Raw genomic sequence first — 8807 nt, 5'->3', positions numbered from 1 at the left:
CGTCAGGCATGGACAGGGGGCCCCTGGCCAATAATTTTTGAGGGCCCCCCACTCTCCATCATCACCCCCCCCCCCCCCCCCAATGCACACTACCCAGCTCGTATTTTAAGCCATGATTATCATATGTGGGCCAAGAAAGCACCTGTAGACAACAGAGGAGGGGCCCACACACTCTGAGAAATGATTCTGCGGCCGAGTATATGGCACTATTAGAAAAAGTTATATTTACTCAATAAAATCACTGAATATCATGTATGTGATTGTTTGAGTAGGTCACACCAAACGAAATGAGTAAAAATCCAACTGTTCGTTTTGAGTTAGATGTACATATATTATTTGAGTTAATTTCGTGAGAATAAATTAGTATTTGACCAACTGATTTTATTCATGAATTATACTCAATTTGTTTTGGTAATTTTCCTTCATAATATTTGAGTATGGAGTACTTATATGGATCAATTTAAAAAGACCCTTAATTATTCATTCCAACTAAATAATCTTTCATCTCTCACAACAACCTAAACAATTGAGTAGATATGACTAAGATTCAAAATTGTACACAAGGGTTCATGGGAAAAAAAGGGTTCATGGGAAAATTCTACTGGAACATTCTGTCAACAAACAGCAGCAGCAGCAGCACACATCTTTTTCAACAAGAGACCTGGAGAGTGTTTGCAAATATTGGTAAGTAGATTTACTGTATCTTTGTGCATATAGGCTACATACATTTATTGGGTATAACTTGTGTTCTTTACAAAGGTTTGCAGCTAGTTAAGGTCACAGTGAGGGTAATGTGCAAGCCCTCTAGTCATGACTTTTTGCATTTATTATAAGCTATGCACAGCTGCATACAATGGTGTGTACAATGAAGATAAAATGCACAGGTAGGCCTACATATTATCTACATGTATCTATTATGGTGTTCAATGAGGATTACAAGTGTAAAAGACTTGGAAAAAGTATGAAGTAAATAAGCAACATGATTATACGGTATTCCTTGATTTTGGTTTGGCCAAGTAATTATTGGAATCATAAATTGACTAAGCCTCACATGGTGTCAGTTATTTGAATTATTATCTTTTTTTTCTTCAGAAATGCTCAAATGACCAATTTACAAGCTCAAGATTGTGAGCTGTAGATCAGCTATATCCACTATTTTTTGAAGTATACAATTATTATTATTAACTATATGGGTTGCAGATATTAAGCATTAGATGACATGATGTTGTCAGCCAGCAGACATCAAGGATAGTTGGCCTGCCTTGTTAGATGTTTACAGAAATGGTTACAGGAATTAGACCTGAATGTGACAGACATCTTGTCATTGTAGTTAACCACTTGTATACCCTAGCATCCCTATCCTGGGGGAAAATACCAGATCTATAATCTCACGTCTTCTTTTTGAGCGGTGGTCACAACGCTCCTATACGTGGCCGTGTGTGTGGGTATGTCTGTCTGTCTGTCTGCATGTCTGTCTGTCTGTCTGTAGCCTACAGTACCTTTTTGGACCACACATGTTAAGGGAGGGGCGCTGTTGTTCAGGCCAGACCAGACCAGAGACACACACACACACACACACACACACACACACACACACACACACACACACACACACACACACACACACACACACACACACACACACACACACACACACACACACACACACACACACACACACACACACACACACACACACACACACACACACTGGATGGATACCAGTGGCGGCCTGTGTGACATGCATTTTATTATTAATATTTTGTTTAATATTGTTTTAATATTTTTTATTATATATATATATATATATATATACAGGTATATATTTGTTTTGCTGTTGCGCAGCCTCCACGATCACCGCTCAGTTCACACGGGTGTGATTTTTACTCTCTTCCCCTCATCTCTGTCTTCCAGGTTAGTGCAAAGTTCAGGATGATCACCACACTGAATCTTGAGCCAAAATGTATGGCAATGTTGGACTTCTATACCCCCAAACTACTGTCCATGTTCCAGTCCAAGAAGGGCAGTTTGGGCACAAATAAGTATTCTACTTCAGGTATGAAACTTTCATTTACTCTAACTGCTTTAATTATATTTCACCTGGCTAATGACAATAATTACTACATTAATTTATGCTAAACTCATCTTTATCCCCTGCAACTCTCTCTCCTGATTATTCATTTCTAAATGTATGTCTTAATAGCTACTAAGGACAGTCTCCCAGCTTCCGTTGCTAAAACTGGGTTGTGGAAACAATTGTATTGCCAAAGTTTATGTTAGTTTATGAAAGTGCAGTCATACTTTTTCTTTATTGTTCAAATAATTATGTTTCTATTCTGCAGAGAGGAATCCCCAATCAACGAACACGAGAGGTCATCATCCGATGTCTCGTCGACCATCTGGAAGAAGAGAGTGTCAAGATCAAGGACTTTCAAGTTAGTAAAATATTTTTTTTGACGTTTTAATGTGATCGTGGATGAGACCATCACATGCAAAGGAACAGCATAGTGATGTCCAGAGAAGGTTGTGACATTGGCTGAATGGCTGTTGCATCCGTTGCATGTCTGGTCCAATTTATTCAAGATTATGCCCAGGGCTGCATGTGTGGAGACAGCTAGGATTGCTCAATGTGTGTCTGTGTGTCTTGTAACATTTAGCCTGAAAGTGAGCTCTAAACAATTATCTTCACAATGTGTGCAGGAAGGAAGCTGCTGGTGCACCTGTCAGAGTAGAAGAGAAGTTGACAGAGGAGGTGATGATGAAGAAGATGAAGATCTACCTGCTGCAGAACCAAGAGGACTCAATGAATGAACCTACTGATGTAGGTATTGTGATTAAGGGCATCACTGCCCTCAACAATCTTGGGGATCTGCTGCTATCTGTTGGGACTGTTCTATGCCTTTAATCTGAGATACCCCAAGAACCTCAGATATGGTCTTGAGATGTTCCAAAAAGTACTAGTTGAGTTGGATCCCGGACACCTTTCAGCCAAAGTTCAGAGACTGAAAAAATGTCTGCTTGCCGACTACTGTTCAGCAAGATGCTCTCAGAACGTGGGTATAACCAACTGAAAGTGGATTTATTGTCAAAACAGCATTTTTGCAATGGTATTTGTTGCTGATAGTAATTAGTTCATGTAAAGTGTTTGTTTCTGGTGCATTCGAGTCATAATGCAAACAGGTTTAGCATATAGACATTACACGTGTGCATAGTCAATATGTTTAAATGTTGAGCTACTGTAAATGCTTATTTATTATTTCATATTCCAAGTTGTGATTTCCTTTCATGCCAAATGGCCTCTGACTGTCTTCTTTAATGTATTTTGTGGTTATGACTTACTGTTTATTTGATGGGCTCATTGTTCTTATGGTGCATAATGTTTGACAGACTGCTTACTTACAGTATGCACAGTTCAATTAGAGGTACTTATATACAGTATTGTGAACACACACTGCTCTTTAGTAAACTTTAACATTTTTAAAAGTGTCAGGGATACCCCTTTCCTGATCATTATCTTTAAACATATTGTTTTTGCAGGCATTGTTGCATGTCATTTACATACTAAAGTATGTTGAATGTTCATACTTGATGTGGTGTTACAATGGTCAAAATGAGTTGATTAAAAACATAATTATCTGCATAATTATTTCATGTGTATTCATTTGACATCATGTACTCCTGGAGTAAAAGGTAAAGTAAATGAAAGGGGTAAAATGGTACTATATGAATTAAATCAATAAAAGTAAATGAATAGAGTAAATGTGACATATTTGTTTTGTTAAATCATACTCTAATATTCAATTAGATCTACTTAATATTTCAATGTATTTACTTGTAGTCTTTTGTGGCATTGACTGAATCATTTAATTAAATCTACTCAATTTCTTTAGGTCATTGTACTCAATTTTAGTTGTTCATAAGTACGTAAAGGTTTTGGTTACTTTTACTCAAATTAATTGAGTTTCATTTACCTGATTTCATATCAGTAATATTTACTCAATATTTTTGAGTGTAAAAATGTTTCACCAATAAAATTGAGTAGAGCCTAGTTTTTGTTCTAAGAGTGCACATTATATTTGTTATTAATGTATACATTTAATTTTAGTAAATTGTCAATGACCACGCGGCCCAGTTCCCCCAAGGGCCCCTGAGAGCGAAGGGCCCCTGGCAACGGCCCCACCGGCCCAATGGTTAATACAGCCCTGCTGTCAGGTGATAAGAAGTGGACTGCTCACTCCTCATGCACTGAAGAAAACATGAGCTTCCCAGGTTGGCAGAAAGAGAGTAGCCCCCAGGATTACAGCTCCTCTCTGTCACCTGCATGTCTTCTGAACCTTGCATAATAATTTAGAGATTGTATAACAATGTGCTGTTTCAGGAGATGGAGAAACAGCAGGAATTCGCGCGAGCTCAGCTGGAAGAGCAGAGGAAAGCGTCAAATGAGGAGAAGATGGTGCTGATAAAGCAGCAGCAGGCGATAGAGAATATGGTCAAGCAGTTGAAGCAGGACAGGAAGCACGACCGACTGGAGATGGAGAAACGCATGAAGGCGGCGGAGGAGAAAGCGGCGAATGCATCATCATGCATCATTTCGTAGTCAATACATTTATATATATAAAATATTTCACTTTAAAAAAAACTGTGTCATTTTATCTTCTAATCAGGCTTTTGGGAACACCCAGGACAGCTTTTGCATTTCTTCATTCAGTATTTAGATATGAAACTGCTAGGCTCTTGGACTCCAATAGTTTTCAAACCCCACTGAGTGCACCGTAGAATGTGTTAGGTTCGTACGCAGGCAAAATAAAACAATGTCCACAACCTTGACTTGAGTTGGCTTTTTACTTGCTTAAAGGGATAAGAAACCCCGCCTCTAATTTGTTTTATGGGATTTCAGAACATGAAAAGATTTCTAAAATGTAGGCGTGGTTATCTGCCGTTGTGGGGGTAGGGGGCGGAGTAATGCGTCTTGTAACAGAGAGAGACAGACCGAAGCTGTCAGCAGTGGGCACTTGTTGCTTTTCCATTTCGGAAACATTTTTTAAAACCAGCCATTGGAGGTGTAAAAAGTATAAAGATTCGGCAACTCCATGTTCTGTAACCAATTTCTCCAGCTCTGGACCACGGAACCAGTGAAGAATGGACGCTAGGCTCGCTATTTGCTGTGTAGTGTGTGTGTGTGTGTGTGTGTCGTGACAGTGCGCGCGCACACACAACGTCCACACACACGAAAACTAGCAGATCTACAAGCTCACAACGCGTCGCGGGGCGTCGCGTTGTGAGCTTGTATATTAGCTATGTAGCTATGTAGCCTAGCTAACAGCCGTAGCAGCAATAGCTTCTCATGTAAACACGTTGGTTTCGGCTCTACGGCTATTAGCTAGGCTACATACATAGCCGATATACAAGCTCACAAGGCGTCGCTTTCGCGACGCGTTGTGAGCTTGTAGATCTGCTATTTTCCGTGTGTGGACGTTGTGTGTGTGCGTGCACTGTCACGACACGCACGCAAACACACACACACACACACACACACACACACACACAGGCTACACTACACGGAAAATAACACAGGCACCACACAGTGTAACTGTCTGTTGACAGAGCCTGCTCTTCTCTCTGGCAGAAACAAGCATACAGTGAAACCACGCCCCCCCTTGATACAACTCTATATTAAACAAACGTTAATATTAATTAGATATGCCTACGTCACGTTACACCACAGAACAGTGATAGCTAATATGTAATGAGTGGCGCGAAAGATTTCTTTTGGACCTAGAAACTGGAAGTACACAGAAATAGCTACAGAGACAGCAGAAAGCTATGAATCCCCAAGCCTATGGGCAAATTGAACCATATCACTGCTCACTATCACAAGTGACTCATTGATATAATATATATTTATAGAAAAAGTGATTTTGTGTTTCATGCTCCTTTAAAGTGCAGGTGCAAAACAACAAACAGATCTCCATGGCATAGGCATTGTACTGTTGCACTGGTAAAAACCATTTGCTCCCATACGGTGTCTGCCCCTTCCCCCTCACCTGTCCATAATTATGCCCTCTGTTGTAATCAAACCCAGCCTGGGAGAGGCGTGCCCTTAATTAGTGCCCAAATTGGCCAATAATTGAATTAACTTTAATCAAATAATAATAATAATACAAAATAATATGCTAAATCAGTCATACAGCTTTGATAAGATAAGAATTATGATACATAATTCATGATTTCTGTATGAGGCTCATATGACCATATAATATATATTATGAACTGAACTTACAGTATAAGAGACCACATTTTGGTCGGATACTTTAAGCTCAGGCTAAAAGATTGCAGGTCATGGTAACTTTGGTTGCCCTGGCTACGAAATCATGATATACTGTATGTCACTAGTGGAAAATTACCAACACTATGTATCACTGACTTCCTTGTTATGATCTGGGAACAAATCCATGAGTCCCACGACTTCTACTGTTATGTCACTGTCTTTCTTCCTTGTTATGATCTGGGAACAAATGAATGAGTCCCACGATCTTACTGTCATAAACTGTACTCTTTATATACTGTTCTCCTCCATCTTGGAGGAGAGAGAGATTTAGAAAGCTGCCGCTATGGTATGCTCACTGTCTGTCTTCCTTGTCTGCTCTCTTAAAATACAGCAATCTAAGATATAGTCCTTTGGTCTCTTTGTCTTATTTTAATTATGGATTTATAGATCCATACTTATTTAACTTTAATTAATTTATTTAACAATAATGGTCCTTCGAGCCGGATACAGTTTGTCAACATTGGCCGACTGAGGGACGGAGTGTTCAGGCTGTTTAGCCATGGTTCACTCTCTCCCCCGGTGGAACAATGTTGCAACACGTATGAAAAAGTACCAGCCAGGAAAATCTCTACATTGCTGTATTTTCAGACAAAGGTTTTTATTGGACAACAGTGTTATCTTATTTTGGATTAATGTGGACCCGCGTGGACATCCATCAGCACCGGACCGTGTGACGAAGGGTTGGATATCTCCACCGATGCTCGACGTGTGCGGTGCTTTGGGATCTCCACGCCTGGCAAATTCCTAAGATGATTAAGATAAGTACATATTTACTTAGTCCCCTTAACGTGTCGTGTCTTTGAATTTTGAATTAACGATGTTAATGTAATGATAATTGAGATGATTTTGAATGATGTTCTCCCTCCGTCGGAGGAGTCGGAAAGCTCCTAATAATGTTTTGGTTTGACACGCGTCGTAAATTAACCCTTATCTGCTATAGATACAGTTGGTCGTAAAACTCTTTGTTTCATCTTACAACGTTTTAAGGGTGGTGCGCAACTCCCTATTCTATTTTTGATCTATTTATCTGTTTGGTTTCTCTCCCTCTCATTGCCATGAGGAAGAGACAAATATTTTCAGACTTTTAACTTTTTCGGTACAGTCGTCGTCTTTTGTCTGGACCCACAAGTGAATTTGCAACTCATCTTGTTGAATGGTCATTATTTGTTTGGTTTATAACCTAGGGCTTGCACTTCTAGTCAGCCTGAATTTAACAAGTACTTCTAGTCAGTTGTGGTTATAGCTTGTTTGTCTGGACCCTATGAAGGGTCAGTATTTGTCAGTTTGTTACTGTTATGTTCACTGTACCGATAATACTGTGTTTACTCAACGCCTCTCACTCCCTCGCTTGCCCTCGCGAAGCAGAGTGGGGGAGTCAGAAGCAATATGTTTATCTTTAAGACCGTTTTTATGGACCAGTTCTGTTTTCTGTAATATTAAATACTTTTAAGACGTTTTAAAATGTCTCTGAGAAATTAAAGTTAAGATTTAAGATTAAGAATAACTAACTCAAATTATTGATGTCTAAATTAATTTAATATATTGTAACGTTAAGTTTTAAAACCTCCCGGAGGATTCTGGGTGTATCTGAGAATGGATTCTGTGAGAATGAATTTACTACTGTATGTGTGAGGGCGTGCCCGAGTTTTGGGGAAGTGCGTGTGCGTGGTGTTCTGAGAGTGTGAGAGGGTGTGCATGCCGGCGCCCCCCCCCCCCCCCCCAAACTCTGTGTCTCTGACCCGGTATATGAGCGTGTGTGTGCGTGAGCGTGCATGTGAGTGTGTGTGTCTGTCTGAGTGCAGCGTATGTGTGCCTGTGTGGCTAGAAGACATCTGCAGCCTTCAAGGTCAGATGGTCTGTGTGTGAGAATTGTTATGGGAACATGTTAGATGTTTAGTCCTCCTTTCTACTGGTTTCATCAACATTTCATTGTTTTCTGTCTAAAGTATTTTGTTGATGTTCTATGCTGTCTTGTTATGAATACATTTTAGAAAAACTTCATTACCCATAAATCTCCTGTTCCCTGGTTACCATAACAACCTTTAGACCCCATTGTTGAGAAGGACACAAGGTCGCTTCTCGCCCTTAAGGCGTATTACTGGTACTAGACACAGTGTCTAGCAACTCTCCCCATTCCCGACTGGTACTGTATAGTGCCCTTTTCATTGATTTAAATAATTTAAATTATTTTATTTAACTTCTATGTCACATCTATATTGATGTGCCAAAACGGGGGAGTGTTTAAGGATTAATTTTGATTTAATTTTGATTTGTTTTTGATTAATTTAATTTGGTTTTTCATTGATCTAAGATTTATTTGAAACTTAATTTGAAATATTTCTGTTTTCATGGGCTTGAGACTGGACTGAGAGAGGAATGCAGTGTGGGGAAGGAGAATCGGGTCCCCGGAAAACAACCACGAATGAGGCGGGATGCAGACGAACCACCACCTGGACAGGCCAGGACAGTGCATGCCAAT

The sequence above is a fragment of the Nannobrachium achirus genome (genome assembly GCF_963921795.1).
Source record: "Nannobrachium achirus genome assembly, chromosome: 18".
Taxonomy (NCBI): domain Eukaryota; kingdom Metazoa; phylum Chordata; class Actinopteri; order Myctophiformes; family Myctophidae; genus Nannobrachium; species Nannobrachium achirus.
This window is presented reverse-complemented; position numbering follows the sequence as displayed.